At 44.0% G+C, this 23,758-nt stretch overlaps 1 long non-coding RNA gene across 1 annotated transcript in view; it reads left to right on the top strand.

Annotated features, from left to right (window-relative positions):
• LOC309359631 overlaps positions 1-20,854 on the top strand; it is a 65,978-nt gene extending 45,124 nt beyond the window's left edge. Inside the window, exon 3 of the long non-coding RNA XR_014163875.1 lies at positions 20,460-20,854. This is a non-coding gene — a long non-coding RNA (uncharacterized lncRNA). The remainder of the gene's footprint in view (positions 1-20,459) is intronic.
• The last annotated feature ends 2,904 nt before the right edge of the window (positions 20,855-23,758 follow it).

Raw genomic sequence — 23,758 nt, 5'->3', positions numbered from 1 at the left:
AATATTTGTCAGTGTTTAGTGGCAGGAAGGACTTCATTCCACATGGTCTGTATGTATTTTGCTGTTTGATCATGAAAATTACGATATGTCACCTTCTGTCCTTATTTGTGCTGGTCGCCAGGAAAATTTGTGACTCAACTCAGGCTGTTTGTTTTTTTAATAGTATTTCTGTTTTGTTAAGGCTTATAGCAACACAAACACATTATTACCTACCTACCAGTACCTACCTACCAAACTGAGCCAGTAATTTGAGGGTAATTATTTCACTGTATTTATCACAGCAGCCTCTATTTCACTGTTTAATTTCCAGGCTGTTTTTGGTGCACTTAGAGAGCATGGAAGGGGATCACTGACGAATGGGAAAGCAGCTGTTTTGTCTGGATGCCCAGGCAATGCAGAATCTCCGTGTCTAGTCAGCTGCTTCTCCTGTCTGTGGACAGAAATTTCCTTGGGAAATAGGTATGGCTTACTTGTGAACAAGCACATCTGTGATACAGCTGCGAGTCTTTGAGTGCCTCTTTGCTCCTGCCTAGGCCTCTGCACCCGCATTTTTATTTTTACCAAATGTGGCCACAAAAAGCTTCAGTTCTGCATATCCAGATATGTACCAAGGGAGTTTTGTTGCTTCCTTTTTCTAGCATAGGGACACAGGTGGTGCTGTGGGTTAAACCACAGAGCCTAGGACTTGGTGATCAGAAGGTCGGCGGTTCGAATCCCCGCGACGGGGTGATCTCCTGTTGCTCGGTCCCTGCTCCTGCCAACCTAGCAGTTCGAAAGCACATTAAAGTGCAAGTAGATAAATAGTTACTGCTCTGGCGGGAAGGTAAACAGCGTTTCCGTGCACTGCTCTGGTTCGCCAGAAGCAGCTTAGTCATGCAGCTAGCCACATGACCCGGAAGCTGTACGCCGGCTCCCTCGGCCAATAAAGCGAGATGAAAGCCGCAATTCCAGAGTTGTCCGCCACTGGACCTAATGATCAGTCAGAGTCGGTCATGACTGGACGTAATGGTCAGGGGTCCCTTTACCTTTAATATGTGCCCCCACCAATAACATACATCCCGTGTGCATTTAAATTAGCAGTTTTTACAATAGGGGTGTGTTTTATAATACTCATGAAGCATTTGAGCAAGAGTACTAGTTCTTAAACTATCACCTGCTATTTCTCCTTGTTATCTCGGGTCACCTCTAAACTATAAGTCTATCCCTCTTTCAAGGCTAACAATCTACTTCTAACACATTCTTTACTTAATTGTGACATTAGCCAGCAAAAGAGCCTCTTAGGGAGTCAAGCTTGTGAGTCCAACATTTGCTTTGTCTCAGCAACACAGGATGTAAGACATTTACAACTCAGGTTGTAAAGATAGGTTGTAAAACATGCAGATAAACAGTTCTGCAAAGGGGCCCTCCTTGGGGCTCCTTTGTACCTCTTTGCTTACAGAATTGGTCTTAAGGCAGGCATGGTCAGCCACTGGCGGAGGAACGGGAGTGCAGAGGGAGCAGACCACCCCCGGCACCACTATTCCGGTAGGGTGCCATTGCGTTGACCCCCCTGGACACACGCCACACACTCCCCTGTGCACCAGGCAGCATGCCCCCCCAGATGGCGTGCCACTCCCCTGTGCACCAGGCAGCAGCCCCTGCCTGCTCTCTGCCCCCAGTAGCGGAGCATGCAGCTTCACCACTGTGATCATCCTCACCATACCTTCCCGAAGAATAAAACTCCTTTGCATTTATTTATTCCACACTCACTAATCCTGCTTTCTACCCTCCTTGAGTGTTTTTGCCTGGCTGGACTGTGCCCTCGAGCTCCAATCATGCTTCTTGCCAGATGGAGAGCAGAGAGGGACATGAGAGCGTGTATAGAAACTAGCCTGCCATGTAAAGTTCATGTTCATTGCTCACCCGCTTTTGCCTCTGCCCCTCACAACCACTCTCATCTGCCTCTCCAAGGTTGGGGAATGCAGCCCTCAGGCTGAAAAGTGCTTCCTGCTCCTGATCTATATGAAAGGCAGTCTCAAGCTTTCCAAATCCTCAGTTGCTCACGATTAACATATTTCTACAGACGGGAGAGGAGCCCATTAGTGGTTGCTCAACCCCTGTCACATACGTGACTATAATATGCAAATTGCACATAAATTGCATGAAGTTATAATTCTCCCATCGGCTGCACCTTTTCTTCTGATGCACTGCGTATTTTCAAGGGGGGGGGGTTTGCTCCTTTGGCACTGGATGAGGAGCCAGTTCTTGGATTAAAAGTTGTAGCTAAATTCACTGGGCAAATCTCTGTGGACGGTGCAGTATATATTTCAATAATGGGTTTCTCTGGACGCTGCTAACCTTAATGACGGGGTTTCTTCCCCTTTCTCTTTTTGATGATCGCTTCTTACAGATTATGATATGCAAATTGCCTTAATGCCTGCGACGTCCCCAAAGTACATCAGCGCTTAAACATATGATGCTAGTTGGCTTTGATGTTCGCATCTGTCTCACGGAAAAATCTCCATCTAAACGCTCCACAGGGGTGGGGGTTTGAAAGCACCTGACTTTTTATGAGCGATTAGAACAGGTGGCATTTGGGGGTCCACATTGCCAGGGTGAATCTGCATTCCTACCTGTCTGCTCTGGTTCCCCACCTGGGGAAGACACACTCAGAGTTCACCTGTTTCTCCCTCAGGTTTCCTCCAGACTGCCAGTATATCGGGGAAGGGATATACAGTACTGAGAAGATTTCCCTACTGGAAATCTAGGCTTGTCTAATTAAGAAGTGGATTAAAGCACTCTGGCTCAACAAATCCACTTAACAACAACAACAACACAAACAAAGCAGATTTTACTGTTAGGAAAGTGATGGGGAAAAGCTCTAAAAGCTTAGAATAAACTACTGATAAATAAGAAAACGTAGAACCTCAATGCAAGCAAATCAGGATGAGCACCCATTGTTCTATACATAGCAATTACGCAGTAAAGAGCAGATGTAGCCTAACCTCTGAACAACTTTTCTAAATTTTATTTCATTTTCATTTGAAGCAGAGTCTAGATCAGGGGTCGGCAAAGTTTTTGTGGCTTGGGCCGGTTCACGGTCCCATAGACGCTGCGGTGGGCCGGAGTGTGTGCGTGCACGCACTATGCATGCATGGCACAAAGGCTATTTCTGGCACTCCTTCCAGCACGGAGGAGGCGGCCAGCCAATGTGAAGCTGGCCAGCATTGTGGAAGGCGGTCTCCTCTCTGTTCTGCGTTGCACGGGAGCCAACTGACCGACTGGGCGGCGGGGGTCCATGGGCTGGTTAAATGGGGAGACGGGGGCATGAGGCAAGCCCCCAGGCAGGCCCCCGGCCGGCAGACGGGCGATCATCGGTCTCCCTTGGAACAGCATCAAACAGCGACACGAGCCTCAGATACGTTTAGAGACTCGGCACGCTCTTTCAGCAGAGTGAACACCATATTTTTTGCTCTATAAGACGCACCAGAACCACAAGGCGCACCTAGTTTTTGGAGGAGGAAAACAAGAATAAAAATATTCTGAATCTCAGAAGCCAGAACAGCAAGAGGGATTACTGCACAGTGAAAGCAGCAATCCCTCTTGCTGTTCTGGCTTCTGGGATAGCTGCGCAGCCTGCATTTGCTCCATAAGACGCACACACATTTCCCCTTACTTTTTAGGAGGAAAAAAGTGAGTCTTATAGAGCAAAAAATATGGTAAATCTTCTCGCAACAGAAGTGGCGGACAGAGAAATGTGCAAGCATGTTTATAGCATTTATTCAACATAGTTCAGGAACAAAGGAAAAAACCATGTCTGCTTCCCTTTGTGTCCAGCAAAACAGCTAAAAGCAAAAGCAATATACAAACGGAAGTTCCCAGCAAGTACTGGAAGTAAACAGGCATGTGACACACAACAGTCATGCCTGTTCCCTTTAAAGGTGGAACGGAAGTATATCCTAACAGGCCTTAGGTTGCCGGCCCCTGGTCTAGATGAATAATTTCAGGGGGACGTGCGTAGGGTGGGGCTGCTTCAGAGGCAGAAGGCAAGAAAGTGCTGGATTGGGACATTCCCAGTTCTATTCCAGCAAGGTTTCCCCTCTCCCCCATTTGTTTCCACCTCCAGGGCAGTCTCCTCCCACCTGCTCCCTGCTGAAATAATCCAGCTTGGAACCCTAAGAACAGGCATAAGGAATCACTTTGGAAATGGGGGGAAAATAATGATGTAAGAACAGGATGGGCCTAATACAGCAGGGCTTTCCTTAGTCATAGCTCAGCCTTCCTTTCCCAAAGTAGCTTGTGAACTGTCCAGTTCTCAACTCAAGTGCTCCTTATTGGTATTCAGGTCCAGCTGCCTTCAGGGACAGCATTCACTAGAAACTGAAAATGGTATTATTGTTATTTTTACATGTTTTAAAAGGCCTGCAGCGTTATTAGTTTTCTGAAACATTGCCAGACTGTCTGGCATGTTGCGTCAAGCCATTGATCGGAGCTGACTCTGGAGCAAAAACATTAGACCACCCTAATCTCTGTTATTTCCCAGTTTGTGTGTGTGTGTGTGTGTGTTGCAAAACCCAGCAACAACCCAAACCCAAAGAGTGAGATATGTATGCAGAGTTTAAACAGGCAAATAGCGGCACAGAGGCAGCAGTCATCACTGACTGATGTGTGTGTGTGAATTTGACACAAGTTCCCTTAATGTCGTATGCATGCTCTTGGGTCACTAGAACTTAATCATAAAAGGAGAGGCTGTTGTGTCCGTAAGCCAGTTGCCAAGATTCTGTCAAATGTTGGCCTTGTTCTCCCAGAAGTGGTAAAACCAGTGTCACTTCAGGCTATGGATGAGGAATGATTCTCCATGCGACTCCTCTCCCTGTTCCCAGTCAGGTTATTTCAGAGAAGAAGCCAAGCCCAAATGGTTGCTTAACGGAGGAACAGCTTCATTCTAAAAAGAGCAGTTTAGAACAGCAGCATGACTCACTTCCCTGTTGGACACAGTGCCACCAATAGTTGAAATAGCAGTACTACGTCATGCCTCTCCACCCCTATCTCTGCACGTAGAACTGGATCATGTCAGGAAGTAGGTGAACCTAGAACCCATTTCCCTAACACTCTTTTTTTCTTCCAGTAGCACCTTAAAGACCAACTAAGTTAGTTCTTGGTATGAGCTTTCGTGTGCATGCACACTTCTTCAGATACCTTCCATTTCATGTGGCTCAATGTGGTGCCTTCCATAGTTCCAGTTACAGATAGGTAGCCGTGTTGGTCTGCCATAGTCAAAACAGAAAAAGAATTCCTTCCAGTAGCACCTTAAAGACCAACTAAGTTATCTGAAGTTCAGATACTAAGGTATCTGAAGAAGTGTGCATGCACACGAAAGCTCATACCAACAACTAACTTAGTTGGTCTTTAAAGTGCTACTGGAAGGAATTTTTTTTCTGTTTTGACTATGGCAGACCAACACGGCTACCTATCTGTAACTCTTTTTTTCTGTATGCAGGGATTTTTGTTTGTGTGTGTGTGCCTGTAATATTCTGTGAAGGCTTGATGGAATGCTCCTGGAAACAGTGTCAGGAACTGCTGGCAATAACAACAACAACAACAACAACAACAATTTATTTATTTATACCCTCGCCCATCTGGCTGGGTTTCCCCAGCCACTCTGGGCAGCCCCCAACAGAATATTAAAAACACGATAAAACATGAAACATTAAAAACTTCCCTAAGGAGGGCTGCCTTCAGATGTAATAATAATAATAATAATAATAATAATAATAATAATAATAATAATAATAATTTGGCCCTCCCCGCCAAAGCCGGTCTCACAGCAGCTATCAACAAGTCAGATAGTTGCTTATTTCCTTGACATCTGATGGGAGGGCAATCCACAGGGCGGGCACCACTACTGAGAAGGCCCCCTGCCTGGTTCCATACACAGCTCCCCCTTCTGGTGAACCACTGAACTTCTAGCAGCAGCTCCTGAATGAAGAAACTATGCTCACCCAGGCAGACAATCATTAGCTTCAACTGAGCCTTGCTTGAGCAATCAAGTATTCTTCAGTTCTTATGTACTGACATCCTTGAAGGTGCTGGTGCTGGTGGTTGTTATTTAATCTTGATTCCCGGCTTTCTCTAGCCATGGTGAGTTCTTTAGTCTTGCCTACTGGTAGTTTCCATAGCTCCTCATTCCCAGCTCCTGTTCAGACAGCTGCCTATGACCCAGTCCTGACATATGGATAAATCACTGCTACCTCCATGAAAACTACACTTTGGTCCTGACCAAGAAACAGAACTCTCCTGAGAAAGGAGCATGGGCTGCATCAGAGGTGGGGAACATTGTTCTGTGCAGTCTTCCTCTCTCCTCCATCCACGCAAGCAAAAGGCATGTGGCACCCTTGAGGTTATGCACCATGTGCATCCATGCTCCCCTAAATTCACCTCTTCCCTGAGAGCATCCCATGAGTTGAATTTAGCCCCCGGACTGAGGATTAGCAAATACAGTGGTACATTGGTTTTCGAACTTAACCCGTTCCAGAAATCCTTTCCAAAACCAAAGCGTTCAAAAACCAAGGCACGCTTTCCCATAGAAAGTAATGCAGCATGGGTCAATCCATTCCAGGCTTTTGAAAACAACCCCACAAACAGCAATTTAACATGAATTTTACTATCTAATGAGACCACGGATCCATAAAATGGAAGCAATAAACAATGTAATGCAGTCCCACAACCAACCAACCAACCTGTAGCTGAACTGGGTTCCACACAGTTACAAAAACCACAAAAACGCAAAATAAATAGCAAAAACAGACAGACCTCAATGCAACACTTAAAATGGAAGTGTGGCACTCAAACCAGAAGCATAACACTCAAAACGGAGCACATTCGGCTTCCGAAAAAAGGTCGCAAACCGGAACACTTACTTCCAGGTTTGCAGTTTTTGGGTTCCAAGTTGTTTGACTACCAAGGCGTTTGAGAACCAAGGTACCACTGCAATAAAAACATCTGCCATTTGTCTATTGCTAAATAATATATCAGTTAAATAATTTACTGTTTTAAAAACAGCAACAATGCATTTCAAATATATGTGCACACTTCCTTTCAAGTCTGGTTTCCAACTATGCCTTTCATTCATTGGATGGCCACCTGTCATGGATGCTTTAGTTGAGATTCCTGCATTGCAGGGGGTTGGACTAGATGACCCCACGAGGTCCCTCCCAACTCTAAAATTCTGTGATTCGTTCCTTTCAGATTAATCAGAACCAGCTTATAAAAAGCATTTGTTGGTTTGTATGTCCAGAGAGTCCCCCTTTCAAGCCCATGAAAAATTTGGCTCGGCCCTGTTAATTACCAACCACCACTAAAACTCTTATGGGAATTAGCACATTATTTCTGTTATGAGTTTCATTGTCGATTCTCCTGCCCTTCTAAAGTTCTGCACTCAATTAACTTGCTAGATGAAACGCATTTCATCAGGAGCTCTTGGAAGGCAACGATGTATGTGAAAATGGTTTTCGTAAATGTAATATGCAGATTTTGTGCCCAAATGAGTGACCAATGAGGGGGGGGGGGCGGAATGATGAAGGGAAAACGTGTGCATAATATATATGTTTAAAATAATGTGTGCATTCTTCACCCGAAATGCAATTCCTCTGGAAGCTCATCAAATAATTGCTTTATTTTAAACAGATGCCTGCGCAAGACAAGTTGCTTATCCTGGGTTTTAAAAATGAAGTTAATTTTTCTTTGGGAACAGGAGTGCAAAGCCAATATTCCCGAAACGCGATGTGCTGCAAGACTTTGAAGAGAGCTGGCTGAGTCTAAATGTAACAGGCATCCTTTTCTGTTTTTCTCTGATCCTTTCAAGCATGATGGCTGCCACGAACATCTTTTAATGCCGAAACCCAGCTTCCCAGCAAATGTTACTCTGGTAGGCCCAAGGCAGAACATCAAACTGAATTCCTTCTTGGGTGAGAGCGGGAAACCTCAACCCTGGGACCTCAGTGTAGCCCTCCAGGGTTTTCTGTGTGGCCTTCAGGACTTTCCCCAGGCATAGTAATGTAAGATGAGCTCTGCTGAATCAAGCTAAGGGCTCAGCAAGTGCAGTCCTCTGTTTGCACAGTGGCCAACCAGGTGCCCATTGGAATCCCACAAGCAGGACACAAGGAAGGCAAGGATCTGCCTTCAGAACTTTGGTCCACCTTGCTCAGCCCTGTCTATGTTGACTAGCAGTAGCTCTCCATGACCTCAGCGAGGGGTCTTTCTCACCTGGGGGTGGCAGGGATTGCTCACTCTCTGTCAGGCTTTGGGGAATCGGTTTCCTTGTGGCAGTAAATAAGCAGATCAAATGAAAGGAAAATCTTACCAGTTAGTTTCTTTAATAAACACAGCAAGAGACAAAAGAAGGTGTCTCCCTAGAATGGTGGTGCTCCCCCTCCGTTCCTATTAATCTAATCTACATCACCCCTACGTCTTGTAATCTGAGTTTGTACCCTCAGATTTTTTGTTCTATCACTCTCTCAGCTCTCTGTGTCCTTGGGGATGGGGGGAGGATGCTGTCCAGAGAATGTGAATCTGCTAACCCTCACTCTTCCAGTGTTTCTTCTCCTAGCTGTTCCCCATCCAGTATTTCCCAGCTTCTGCCTTCTGAAATATGCCTTTCTGCAAACCACTGTTCTAAATCTATACTGTATATATGGGAAGATTCAGGGTCAGGGGGAGGGGGTGGCTCCCACCATTCCTCCTCAGTACAGTCCTCCAAAGCATGGTCCCTGTATACAAACAGCACAAAGCCTGTCCAGTCGCACACTCCTCCACCTAAGACTGGCAACCAGCATTCAGAAGCATAGTACATTTGGGAGTACATAGGAGAGCATGGCTAGCTATCATGGCTAGCAGTCAGGGAGCTTTATCTTCCATGAATTTGTTTCATCCTCTTGTGAAGCTAGCCAAGTTGGTGGTCGCTGCTGCATCATGCTCCATCTCCAGGACATGCCTTTCACTAGCCCTGCTCCACACCCTCCTTGAGTGCTTTTGCTTGGCTATAATGTGTGCAATGTAGCCTTGATCCAATCCAGAGGCTCCAGCTGCTGCAGAAGGCAGCGGCTAGATGGCTGATGGGGGCAGACAACATGGGACACCTCTGCTAAAACATCTGCACTGGTCACCCTCATGCTTTAGGGCCGTGTTCAAGGCTCTTGTGTTAGTCCTGAATAATTAGGATCCGGGATAACTTAAGGAATGCTTGAGCTATTATCTCTCAGCCTGATCACCGAGATCATATGGAGGAATGCTGTTGGTTAGGAAAGCTGAAGCAGCCCTGTCTGCTAATGCCTGTGTTGGTGTCTCCATGACCTGGTCAGTGAAGATGACTGCCTCCTCAGAAGCAGATTGGGCCACAAACTGGTCCAACCTGGAGTGACAGGACTGGACAGGGTTTCTGGCAACTCTGGAGGCAGAGTTGGGGGCATAACTGGCAAAGTGGATGAGTCAGAAACAGCCTCTGACAGATCTGGAGATGGAGGTGGAGTCCTAGCCTTGTGCTGTGGGGTGAGGTGACAGAAATCCCCCCCCCCCAACGAGGACCTTCCTTGAGCTCTCCCAACCTTGATAAAGACCTTCCTAGCCCACTGGATCCCACCTGGCGCCATCTAGTGGCTGTTCATCTTCTCGGTCTGGACCTGGACAGCCCCTCACTCAGGGAGCATGACATTTAGAAAAGTAGGTCTAGCCAAGATCTCCTGAAGAGCACAATGATCGACCAATCATTGTGCTCTTTAGGAGATCTTGGCTAGACCTGCTTTTCTAAATGTCATGCTCCCTGACCATATAGGTGATGTGGTGACCCTGATTACCATCATTTTATATTTAAGACACATGTTGGCTACCCAACAGGAGCATCCTTCTGCTCATTTATGCGCAGCAGCCGTGTTGGCTCATGTGCATCAGTGCCTTTGGGGGAGTTTGGTGTGATGACAGCAGTTACAGAGTGGTGACTCACTTCTCACAGCATGAACCCTGCATAAAAGTATGCTTGGTGTGTAGAAAGTGAACAGGCAGAACTTTCTCTCCCTCTCTCGTGTTATGAGTCATCCATTGAAGCTGAACATTAGAAGGCAGACACAAAAGAAGGAAGGGCTCCTACGCACAGCCCAGAGTTAAACTGCATAATTCACTTCTCCAGGAGGTAGAAAGGGGCACCAGTTTGGATAGCTTTGTTGTTGTTGTTTAGTTATTTAGTCGTGTCCGACTCTTTGTGACCCCATGGGGTCAAGATGGAACAAGCATGCCAGGCACTCCTGTCTTCCACTGCCTCCCGCAGTTTGGTCAAACTCATTTAAGTAGCTTCGAGAACACTGTCCAACCATCTCGTCCTCCGTCGTCCCCTTCTCCTTGTGCCCTTCATCTTTCCCAACATCAGGGTCTTTTCCAAGTAGTCTTCTCTTCTCATGAGGTGGCCAAAGTATTGGAGCCTAAGCTTCACAATTTGTCCTTCCAGTGAGCACTCGGGGCTGATTTCCTTCAGAATACGGTAAATAGGTTTGATCTTCTTGCAGTTCATGGGACTCTCAAGAGTCTTCTCCAGAACCATAATTCAAAAGCATCAATTCTTCAGCGATCAGCCTTCTTTAAGACAAATTCATGAAGGAGAAGGATATCAAGGGCAATTGGCCATGAAGGCTGTATACCTGGTTGTATGCCTCTGAATATCAGTTACTGGGGAAGGATTGTGGCTCTGCCAGAGGCATCTGGTGGTCACCATGGGGCAAACAGTTTTCAATTAGATGGGTCTTTGGTCGGCGTCTGTAAATCTGGGACACCCCCTGGAAAAAAGGAACACTTGGAGAGTCTGTTAAAAAACGTCCCTACACAGGGGTGCCTTCAGATGGCTTGGGGGGTTGGACAACTCCAGTGCTTCTTTCTTGGGGTACGCAGGGGCACGCATACCCCTAAATATTTTGTCAATCTAATGGGAGAAGAAACTAAAAATTTTAATTTTTTTAGTTTCTTCTCTAGCATGGTGAATGGTCAGTTCCGTTGCTACCCCCCAATGGCAGCCTCATTTCCTGTCACGGTGTTTCCTGAGTCTCAGACGGAAGTGAGCGTTTAATGTGTGAAGTAGGAGTTGGAAGTAGGAGGGAAGATGTTAATGAGGTTACAGGGAACCAGACTGAGGGCCTTCTTGGTAGTGGCACCCGCTCTGTGGAATGCCCTCCCACCGGATATCAAGGAATTAAACAACTATCTGACTTTTAGAACACATCTGAAGGCAACCCTGTTTAGGGAAGTTTTTAATATTTAATGCTGTATTTTTTTTAACACTCGATTGGGAGCCACCCAGAGTGGCTGGGGAAACTCAGCCAGATAGGCGGGGTATAAATTATTATTATTATTATTATTATTATTATTATTATTATTATTCACACAACCTCATGCCAATGTGGAAGTTACTGTGAGCTGTCAGCTGTGCAATATGAGGTAATGTTCTTTGTACTGTTGTTCATTTACTGTATTTATTTCCCCCGATTTGAACTATAAAATTGTGATTTTCTTGAATCAAAATGAGAGTACGTCTAAACATCTTTTAAGAAAAAAGCACTGGACAACTCCATACCCTCCAACATTTCTCCGATGAATATGGGGACATCGTAAGGAAAAGCAGGACATCCCAGGGTCAAATGAGAAACCAGGACGGCTTTTGTAACTGTGGGACTGTCCCTGGAAAATAGGGACACTTGGAAGGTCTGGTGTGTGTGCGCGTGTGTGCGTGTGTGTGTGTGCGTCCAATTCCAGATGAGCCATCCTGTTAGGCTGCAATAGATCGTAATGGATTGCTCTGAAGTCACCAGATGGAAAAAAAATAACTGGGAGAAGGCCTTGTCTGTGGCAGCCTCTAAGGTGTGGAACTCCCTCCCCAAAGCGGTGCATCTGGCAATGTCATTGTACAGCTTTCGGTGAATGCTGAAGACATACCTCTTTACTCTGGCTTTTGACACTTGAGGTGTGCCTTTTTAGGACGCAGCTTTTTGCTCTTTTAAGTTCTTTTGAACTGCTTTTAATATTATTGTAAGATTGAATTGGGATGTGGGTGGCGCTGTGGTCTAAACCACTGAGCCTAGGGCTTGCCGATCGGAAGGTCAGCGGTTTGAATCCCCGCGACGGGGTGAGCTCCAGTTTCTCAGTCCCAGCTCCTGCCAACCTAGCAGTTTGAAAGCACGTCAAAAAGTGCAAATAGATAAATAGGTACCACTCTGGCGGGAAGGTAAATGTCGTTTCCGTGTGCTGCTCTGGTTTCACCAGAAGCGGCTTAGTCATGCTGGCCACATGACCTGAAAAAACTGTCTGCAGACAAATGTCAGCTCCCTCGGCCTGTAAAGAGAGATGAGCGCCGCAACCCCAGACTCGTTCAGCACTGAACTTAACTGTCAGGGATCCTTTACCTTTTTTTTTTAAGATTGAATATGAATGTTGTGTTTTAATTGTTGTAACTCACCCAGGAACCTTGGGTGAAGGATGGGTAGTAAATTATACCACCACCACCACGAACGACAATAAGGGACACACCCCTGCAGCTGCCTGGGTTATGAAAAGTTATTCTGACCTCATTGACCTGAGGAGAACAGCAAATGGTTTGGTGCTTTAATAACAAGAAAACTTTCATGCCCGGAAGGCGGAATAATTCCACTTCTTCAGCTGAGAATATTATTGTAATAAAAGAGGAAGATATGAAATCGGAGATGAAATGTGGTAAAGCAAACAGTGATGACTGCAGGGCACGTTATCCTGAGGGAACGGGACAGAAAATAGTCTTCTCTTTCAGGGCTACCTTTGTCATCCATCTCACGTTACTCAACTGTAGCCTCCAACACTTTGCAGATAAAAATAAAGGGAAGTTTGTAAGCCATATTTTCATAACAAGGATTGTTGTCTGGCTCGCCTCCCATTACAACACACCACTAGAATCTCTGTCTGCTATCTCTATGCCATTTTAAACAGCCATGGCTTTCCCCAAAGAATATTGGGAACTGGAGTTTGTTAAGAGTACTGGACCAACCAATTGCTCTTTCCAGAATACTCTGGGAATTGTAACTTTCACCACCCTTAAAAATATATGCACATCAAAATTCTTTGTATTTATTTATGCATTTCTTTATGGATGTATCTTATGTACATATTTTGCTTTTTGATTTTTTAAAATAATGTTGTTATTAAACAATGAAACACAGAGTACTGATGTAAAAAAGGACGGACACGAACAACCCCCAAAATAATATGCATCCCATACAAGGAGCTTATGATGATTTTTTAAAAAATCAAGAAAATGATTCTGATGTATAAATGACCATTATCACTGCTTTTGTTCATTCTGGTCCTGGAGGTTTTGGCAAGGAATATTAGAATGGATAAATAAGTCGCAGGAATAAGAATAAAGAAAAATGAACATAAATTGAAAGCATATGCTGATGATTTGGTTATCTCTGTAGAAGAAGACCTAAAAAATTCTCTCCCCAGAGTAATAGAAAAAAATTCAAAAGTTTGGACAAGTGGCAGGTTTTAAACTTAATAAAAACAAAACCAATCTGTTAGTTAAAAACCTTAAAGAATCGGAAAAAAAGAATTATCAGAATCTATAGATATAGAAATCCACAAAAAGCTAAAGTACCGTATTTTTTGCACTATAAGACCAGACCACAAGACGCACCTAGTTTTTGGAGGAGGAAAACAAGAAAAAAAATATTCTGAATCTCAGAAGCCAGAATAGCAAGAGGGATCGCTGTGCAGTGAAAGCAGCAGTCCCTCTTGCTGTTCTGGCTTTTGGGATAGCTGCGCAGCCTGCATTCGCTCCATAAGACGCACACATATTTCCCCTTACTTTTTAGGAGGGAAAAAGTGAGTCTTATAGAGCAAAAAATATGGTATTTAGGAATATGGCTGACGACAAAGAATCTTAATATTTACGCAGACAATTATGAGAAAATTTTGAACGAAATAAAAAGGAATTTGGAAATATGGAATAGGATGAATCTCTCTTTCTTAGGACAAATTGCTGCAATAACTAACTAACATGAGTTTGTATTGCCAAAAATGCTGTTCCTTTTTCAGACAATTATATGAAAATGATGCACAGGTGGTACATTACACCATTAAAACTGGCCAAAATGTACAAAACAGAACAATAGAATTGTTGATGTGAAAAAGGGGAAGGTACATTTTATCACATATGGTGGGATTGTAAGATTATTTAAAATTTTTGCGAAATGATATATAACGAATTGAAAAAAAAAAGTTTAAATTAACCTTTGTGAAGAAACCAGAAGCCTTTTTGTTAGGTATTCTAGGACAGGAAATGCCGAAGGAAAATAGGACATTATTCATGTATGTACTACGGCAGCAATAATCTTAATAGCACAAAACTGGAAGACTGGAGAAATACCATCCAAAGAACAATGGCAAGAAAAACTGATGAACTATGCAGAATTGGCCAAATTAACGGACAAACTGTGTGAAGAAGACAATAGTGATTTTGGGAAAGAATGGGAACCCTTTACAACATACTTGCAGAAACGAAAAAAACAACCATGGACTCATTGGCAGGATTTAAATAAACATTTACGATTTTATTTACAGAGAACAAGAAATGTATTTAGTGATAACAGAACATTATGTATAAACAGCAGTATGTAACATTTGATGTAAAAAACCAGAAATGGAAGTTGGGGAGGGGGGGAAAGTAGAAAATGGATGTTAAATGATGATATTGAATAATTGTTATGAGAAAAGAAAATCAATTATATATATATATTTTAAAAAACCAAAACATCAAAAATCAGGAGTAAATGGAATGAATATGGTTATGAAGTTATAAATTGGGTGGATATGAAAATACAGTTAATGTCAAACAACCAAAGGAAAGAAGAGAAGAGAAAAAGGTCTTGCCTGTTTGCAGACATCACTTATCCGTATTCCCCCTTAATAGTACTTCCCTGAGTTCCCTGACAAGAATTGTCACTCTGGGAATTGTAGCTCTCTTGAAGGGATCAGGGGCCTCCTGAGAGCTTTTGTACCCTTATATTATTAAAAACACGATAAAACATCAAACATTTAAAACTTCCCTAAACAGGGCCACCTTCAGATGTCTTCCAAAAGTCAACTACAGTGGTACCTCGGGTTAAGTACTTAATTCCGGAAGTCCATTCTTAACCTGAAACTATTCTTAACCTGAAGCACCACTTTAGCTGATGGAGCCTCCCACTGCTGCTGTGCTGCCGCTGCACGATTTCTGTTCTCATTCTGAAGCAAAGTTCACCAGTGGTACCTCGGGTTACAGACGCTTCAGGTTACAGACTCCGCTAACCCAGAAATAGTACCTCGGGTTAAGAACTTTGCTTCAGGATGAGAACAGAAATTGTGTGGTGGCGGTGCGGTGGCAGCGGGAGGCTCCATTAGCTAAAGTGGTACCTCAGGTTAAGAACGGACCTGCAGAACGAATTAAGTTATTAACCAGAGGTACCACTGTAGTTGTTTATTTCCTTGACATCTGATGGGAGGGCGTTCCACAGGGCTGGCACCACTACCGAGAAGGCCCTCTGCCTGGTTCCCTGTAACCTCACCTCTCGCAGCGAGGGAAATGTCAAAAGGCCCTTGGAGGCTGAATGATGGGGCTGGAGACGCTCCTTCAGGTATACTGGGCCGAGGCTGGTATAGGAATGGGTGAATCTGTCCCTTTCAGTTGGTCATTTTCCCAATATCAACTTCAATTTTTCACATTTCCACATCATCTTGAGCATTTTTTTTTTCAAGAAAGAAAAGCCTTCATGAAACTTGACAAGCATTTTTGGTGTGATTTTCTCCTGAAAGAAACAAATTCGTATGCAACTTTGCCTAACATGCTTATTTATTTATTTTTATAAGCCTATGTAGTGGGGCTACTCAAAGGTGTTCGCTATCTTTGTTATCTAATCCAACTGTTGCCCCATCTTCTCACCTAGCACTTTTGAATATGTTTATGGAAACAGAATAGGATTTGAAAAGCAAAGAACTTATCTCTCATCTCTTAACAGCAGCCCAGGGCTCTATTGCCAACTCCTGGAAGACCTTCAGTCTTAATAATTTGGATTGGTGGTTCTCTGGGGTTGGGCAAATTGAAAAGATATCTCATAAACTAAAAGTATCTAAAGGACAGAGCTGCAATGACTGTGGGTGGGTTGCTGTTGCTTTTGCTATATTGCACGATTTTATTTCTAACATGAATATTGAGCCATATGGTCACTCTGTGCCACCAGTAGTTGTTGTTAGTTACCCATCTTCACCCTAAAATCCAAGGGTGGGTTGCAGAATTAAAGCACAAAATGAAAACAGTTTAAAACAACTTACAATCACAACAATAAGGTGGGTCCTAAAACTATACACCTCAATATGTATGCAAACATCTGGCTTGTCTAAGGCTTTGTAGAACCTTTGTTCTCAACGATGATGAAACTCACAGGTACAGAATACTTTTATTTCTATGTATCGCTGACATCTGTAAGGGGAATCTTTGCATGGGTTAATGCTTAATAATAATAATAATAATAATAATAATAATAATAATAATTTATTTCTACTCCGCCCATCTGGCTGGGCTTCCCCAGCCACTCTGGGCAGCTTCCAACAAAATATTAAAATACAGTAATGCATCAAACATTAAAAACTGCCCTAAACATTATTATCCCTTTGGAGCAGAGCTGTATCTTTGTACTTTTGTCCTTCCAGGCTGTGATGCTTCATAGTTTGCATTTCTTTGTTTTCTTTCTTTTTCTTATCTTTGCACTTAAAAAAAGAGCCCAAATCAATAAACTACGAGATATGGAAAAACATACATTTTTGCAAAGCAGTTTCTCTAAAATAATATATTTTTGCATGTAATTTCCATTGATATTTCCATTTTTTATGGACATCTTACCTCCAAGCATTCCTTTTTATACACATTAATTGGCTGGGGAACAGGATTGCCAAACTGGGAGAGGTGCAAATTTGCAAGGGCAGTAGTGTTTCGGCTCATGCATTGTTTCAGAAAGTATGAATGAGGTAGGTTTGCCTTTAAATGCGATCGAATCGGATTTCTCCCCAGTCCCTGGTGTTAATTAGCTGATAGACTGAGTGCACTTGGCTAGCCAAGAAGGGCCTATCCACTCACACCATGACGGCAAGACGTCTTGATGAACACGGAACATTTCATGTACTGATGCCCACTGAATTGCTCCTATGAGTTGCCATTAATATCATTGCACAGGCCCAGCTGGGGAAGAAACCCATCGCAGTGTCTATCCGACTGTGAACCAGAGAGCACTTCATCCCGTTTTTATCCTTCAGTTCCATTTATGACCCTTCAGCTGCACTTTCAAATGGCCGGCTGTTAACGACCTTTGACAATGTGGTTCAGATGCTTCCTGAGAAATATACTACGCCGTAATGAGCAGACTGTCACAGTGAGACCTGAAGAATGCTGGTTTGCCCCAGCGTTAGAATGACTCAGACATCACCATAATCTTCAGAAACCCTGCTGTCATGTTATGCAGACAATGAGGAAGTTGGAAATGATCAATGTCTCTCCCCAGAACCACTCTCCGAGATCAGAACCTGGAGCGAAGGCAAGGGATGTGGGACACAATATAGAACTAGAATAATAGGGAAAGCTGTGTAAATCTGGGTGGAAATTTACAGCATGTTATACTCTGAGGGGAAACTTTGTGAAAATTATATATAGATGGTACCTAACACCAAGTAAATTAGCAAAGATGTATACATACAGTGGTACCTCGGGTTACTTACGCTTCAGGTTACATATGCTTCAAGTTACAGACTCTGCTAACCCAGAAATAGTGCTTCAGGTTAAGAACTTTGCTTCAGGATGAGAACAGAAATTGTGCTCCAGTGGTGCAGCAGCAGCAGGAGGCCCCATTAGCTAAAGTGGTGCTTCAGGTTAAGAACAGTTTCAGGTTAAGTACGGACCTCTGGAATGAATGAAGTACTTAACCTGAGGTACCACTGTAATTCAGTGTCAAATCTTTGTTGGAAATGTAAAGAAGCACAGACGTACCTTGGAAGTTGAACGGAATCCATTCCGGAAGTCCGTTCAGCTTCCAAAATGTTCAAAAACAAAATTGTGGCTTCTGATTGGCTGCAGGAAGCTCTTGCAGCCAATCAGAAGCCGCAGAAGCCCCATCAGATGTTTGGGTTTCAAAAGTACATTCATAAACCGGAACAATCACTTCTGGGTTTGCGGCGTTCGGGAGCCAAAACGCCTGAGTTCCAGGGCATTCGGGATCCAAGGTACGACTGTAGAAGGCTCATTTTACCACATGTGGAGGAAGTGCAAAGTGGGTAAGGATTTTGGGGAGATGATTTATAATGAGATAAAAAAGATATTTAAGGTAACTCTCCCCTAAAGTCCAGAAGCCTTTTTATTTGGGATAACTGGAACAGATGTCCTCCAAAACAGACAAATCTATTTCTTTATATAACAACTGCTGCAAAAATATCATAAATGCATGAAAATGGCGTGGAAAGGCAGTACTGTACCTATTAAAGAAGAATGGCAGCTGAAATTGAAAGACTATCTAGAATCGGCAAGCTTGACTTGTAAAATTAGAGGTAAAAAAGAGTTTGAACTTAAGGAGTATTGGAAAATGTTTGTAGACTATTTAAAAACTCAGTGTAAATATGTTAAAACGCAAATAGGATTTGAGTAAGAACAATAGTGGGATGGTGGAGTTTCTTTTTCCTGTGAAGAAATGAAGGCATATAGAGTAATTATAACATGCAGCAGTGGGGAAACCACGGAGGGATGGAGGGGAAGTCTTAGGTTGACTGAATATAAAATTTGAAATGTTGTTGAATTATTGTTTATTTTTTTAAAAAATATATTAATAATTTCTTTTTTAAAAAAACAGCAGAACCTAGAGCAGAGAAGGTGACAACACCCAAACCAATAGGATAATGTTTACCGCCCCCTGTCGGTCGCCAAAGACATGGAAATTCCAGCACTGTGTGAACAAACTTTTGAGGCCCAATCCACTTGCTCGCCCATTTCTGGGATTCCAGCCCAGGTATTCAGCCTACCCACCCCAAACTCATCATAATAGTGAAGGGGAAAACGCTGACATTTCTTCGGATTTCCTGCATGCAATTGCCAATGACATTGGGATTACTTCCAGCCTTTTCTGTCACTCACTTCACAAAGGATAAGCCACTTGGATTTAGTTACACACCCGCCCAACTGCCAATTGGATCTATTTTTGCAAGGAGGGAAATGGAGCTAATGCAAGCAGCAGGAAAGGCTGTCAATTTTGCTTTTTATGAAATAAAAAGTGTGCACTGCAATTACAGAGCTTCTTAGCAAGGGTTCCCAAAGTTGTCTGGAGGTAGCAAAAGCAGGGCTTTGCCTAACACCTAACGATTAGCTCCTGGTGACTTCCATCAATAAATCATCCATTTGTCTGAAGATTACAGGCAACCTTCCTTGGCCTCAAATGATTTTTTTCCACCCACCATGCTGAACATAGACTGAAATTGCTAGAAGAGGTTTAAAAAGTTGAGGGAGAATTTGGATGGGAAGACAGGATGGGGGCCTAAGGAATGGAGATGAGGATCTCTAGGTGACACCTATTTATGCTCTAATTTGATCATTCATTGTTCTTATAATAGTCTTGATAGGTCTACCATAATGTCTTCTTCTCAAGGAGAGCTGGGCTTCCACTCAAAGTGGAGGGAATGGACTGGGTTGCTTTGTTTGCAGCAGGTGGGCGATATATCAGTGGTAGAGCATCTGCTTTGCATGTAGAAGGTCCTAGGTTCAGTCTCTGTCATCTCTGGGTAGGGTTGGTAATGTTCCTTGCCTGAAACCCTGCTGCCAGTCAGTGTAGACAGTGCTGAACTGGATGGATCATTGGCCTGACTTGGTATAACGCAGTTGCCTTTGTTCTTCCTGATCATTGTGAGTGCTTTCTGCTTATAAGTCAGTAGACATACTCGGTAGGCTTCATCCAATGGGGAAGAGCCATAACTCAATGGTACAATGAATGACTTGTATGTAAAAAGTACCATCTTCAATGCTTGGTATCTCTTGGTAGGGCAGGGAAAGATGTCTGCCTGGAACCCCAGAGAGCTTCTCCTGGTCAGTGAAGACAGAGGTAACCTCAGGATGATGTTGAACTTCAGCTCCCATCATTCTTGAGCACTGGCCACGAGGTCCAGGGCTCCAACAACTCTGGAGAATACTGTGGGAATGTTCAGGGATGCAGGAGAGCATATATTGTTTGATTATATCCTTTCCCAACTTGTGTTAACAAGTTCACAATTTAGCAGAGTAACATTTCCCCTTTTAAACTTGAAGCGGATGCGTTTGCTCCGGCTCGCTAAAGCCTCTATAATAACTGTTCTGGTATTTCCCCCTTATTCTCTCATAAAACACTACACAGTCTTCTATGAAAGTATAAAAAGAGTTTACTCACATATCATTCTGTTCACAATAGGATCCCAGAAGGCAGACTTAGCTTAGAAAAGTAACATACACCTGGAAACTATCTCATAAGGAGACAGTCCCTCTGTCCTCTCTGGGCTGGAAGCCAAGAGAGCATCTTTGGCTAAGCAGATGTTGCTTCTTCGATGAAAGTAGCCACAGAGAGAGAGATGGCTGTCCTGCCCTGTGCTTTTGTCGTTACCTGCACAGGTGAGGCCACGCCCACCTCTAGTCACATGCAGAGGAAGTCTGTCCCAGCCCAGAAGGAAACAGGAAGTTTACCTGCTGGCTGGACAAACATTCCTCCCCATGTGTAAACATGTTCACTCTAGGAATGTTGTACTTGACTGCTCTTGTGTTTCACATCCCACAGATACTACGTGGATTACCCCTAGTGTAAGCAATACAGAGCTAGATGGATCAGTGGTCTGTCTTGACGTTAAAAAAAGATCTGATATCCCATAATTCAGTGACAGAGCATATACTTAGCATGGTGCTTAGTCTCGGGTTCAATCCCTGGCACCTCTAGGTAGGGAAGTCAAAGACCTCTGCCTGGACTGATCAGGTATAAGGTCACTTCCTATTTTGTTATGGCTCAGTGCAGGTGGCTGTGTAATTAATCTGACTTTCAAGGTCCACTCTTGAAGGAACAGGTGGGTTGAGAAAAAAGTTATGTGCTCTCTTGGAACTCCCCCCCCCCCCGACTGCTGAGAAAATAGAATTTCTTCAAGGATAAGCACTGCAGCAAGTGTCAAGGCCCCCATATGGCTTGTCATCACCTTCAAGCAACTCGTCTCTTTGCAGATGGTCATCTTCCTCCTTAGAATGGTGAAAAGCAATTCACTCACTGGGGGATTTGGGGCAAAAGGTTTCCATCACTTCCTAATGAATGTTGATCTTGGGGGGAAACGCCAGCAGAAAGGATGCTCTCAGTCTTAACCTCATCAGTGGGAGCATGACAGCCCAAACGTTTTTCAGCCTGGCAAGAATAAGGTGTTCTGCATGGCCAGTGAAGGGAAAAACTGCAATTCTTGGTCTCTTTCTCGGCTTTTGCTGTCATCTGGATGTCAATTGTACTGGCACACCTTATCCGTTGTGTATGGTTGCATGGAAAATGGGGAAATTAAGTGAGGTCACTTGAGTGTCATATTAAATATAACTCTCGGGGACTGGCAGTGCTCACCTCAAATATGAGCCGAGCATAATGGTCCTAGAACAGGCATGGGCAAACTCGGGCCTCCAGAAGTTTTGGGACTACAATTCCTATCATCCCCGAGCACCTGTTAGCTAGGGTTGATGGGAGGTGTAGTCCCAAAACATCTGGAGGGCTGAGTTTGCCCATGCCTATCCTAGAATATCTTCGGTTTTAAGTCAAGTCCTCTTCCCCACCTTTGTCTTTCATTAGCACTGGGAGAACTACATTTCCCAGCAATCCTGAAACATGGCATCCTATGTGATGTCATGTGTGGGGAAGGTAAAGACAGGCACCATTGATCAGCTGATTGAGAGTGCCTTCAGAACCCTGCACTTTGCAATATCAAGGATCAGTTGATTACTGGAGCTTGTATAGAGCTGTGTCCTGTTGCAAATATGCCTGAAATAATTCTAGGTGCAGTGACTACAGGTCTCCAATTTGATTCCTGACCTCTTCAGACAGTTTCCTTCTCCACTGCCTCCCAGGTGAATTCAACTATTGGTTCCCTGCCTCCTTCTAAAGAACTTGTACCTAGAGATGAGCTTAAGAAGCCATGAAAACTTACAAGTGTCCCAAGGCACTCAAATTTAATCTTAATTTTGAAAGCGTATCCTGGGCATAACGACTCCTGCCTTTAAACAAGGTGCTTTATACGAGGAATGTCAGCTCCCCGTCCCCTTCCCAGCTAAAGGTCAGACTGCATTAAATCAGAATATAGTGAAGTCAATCTGGGAGCAGGGATAAGGGATACCATTTCAGCTGTGGTGCTTACCATTTCATTTCCTCGGTATTTTGTGTTGTACACCAATGCAGGAAATGTGAGAAGCTGTATTGCAAGTGACTCTCTTCTTTTGGTTGTAGCTTTCCCCCAACCTGACTTCCCTGCAGACATTGGTGGACTACAATCCCCATCACCCCTGGCCATGGGCCACGAGAGCTGGGGCTGATGGGAGTTGTAGTCCAACAACATCCAGAGGGCACCAGCTAGCGGGAAGGACTGTAGCATACAATCTCAGTTCTCTGAATGCTGGTCCTCATGCAGCCAAATTGGCATCACCCAACCACAAGTTGCCCACTTGATCTAGCAACTTCTGACCCACCTTGCCCTGTAGCTTTTGGCTTCAGACCTGAACTTGACTTCCTGTAGGTCCCACTTCTTACATAGGCCCTAGCCAGGGGTGTCCTGTTCCATTTTGCCTCAGTCCGCCCCATGGGATGGCTGGCCCTGGCCTTCAAGTATCTAAAGCAGGGGTCAGCAAACTTTTTCAGCAGGGGGCGGGTCCACTGTCCCCCAGACCTTGTGGGGAGCCGGATTATATTTTGGAAAAAAATATGAATGAATTCCTATGCCCCACAAATAACCCAGAGATGCATTTTAAATAAAAGCACACATTCCACTCATGTAAAAACACCAGGCAGGCCCCACAAATAACCCAGAGATGCATTTTAAATAAAAGGGCATGCTGGTTCCCCGACCATCCACAGGCCAGATTTGGAAGGCAATTGGGCCACACCTGCCCCCCAGGCCTTAGTTTGCCTACCCCTGATCTAATAGGCTGTCACACGGAAGATGGAGCAAGCTTGTTTTCTGCTGCTCCAGAGGGTAGGACCCTAATCAATGGATTCAAAGAGATTCCTGCTAAATGTTAGGAAGGACTATCTGACAGTAAGAACTGTTTGAGAGTAGAACTTGGAAGTGGAGCTTAGAAGGTGGTGGACTCTTCTTCCTTGGAGGTATTTAAAGGGAGGTTACATGGTCATACGTCAGGGATTCTTTAGGTGTGATTCCTGCATTGCCGGGTTCTTGGGACGAGGCAGATAGATACAATGCTGGGTGTTCTCACCCCACCACTGCGCATAACTCCAGTGGTTTTTGCCTTTCCAGTTCTGGAGCCAGAAGCAGATCTAGGGCAGTGTGGTCGCATCAGGCACATAGCTGAGGAGTGTGCTTTCTCAAAGCCTGGTAAACACTTGCCTGAGAAGAAGAAGAGAGTTTGGATTTGATATCCCGCCTTTCACTCCCTTTAAGGAGTCTCAAAGCAGCTAACATTCTCTTTTCCCTTCCTCCCCCACAACAAACACTCTGT

Source organism: Podarcis melisellensis (assembly GCF_964234715.1).
Source record: "Podarcis melisellensis genome assembly, chromosome: 16".
NCBI classification, from domain to species: domain Eukaryota; kingdom Metazoa; phylum Chordata; class Lepidosauria; order Squamata; family Lacertidae; genus Podarcis; species Podarcis melisellensis.
The sequence above is the reverse complement of the archived record's forward strand: the minus strand, read 5'-3'. Positions and strand labels throughout refer to the sequence as shown.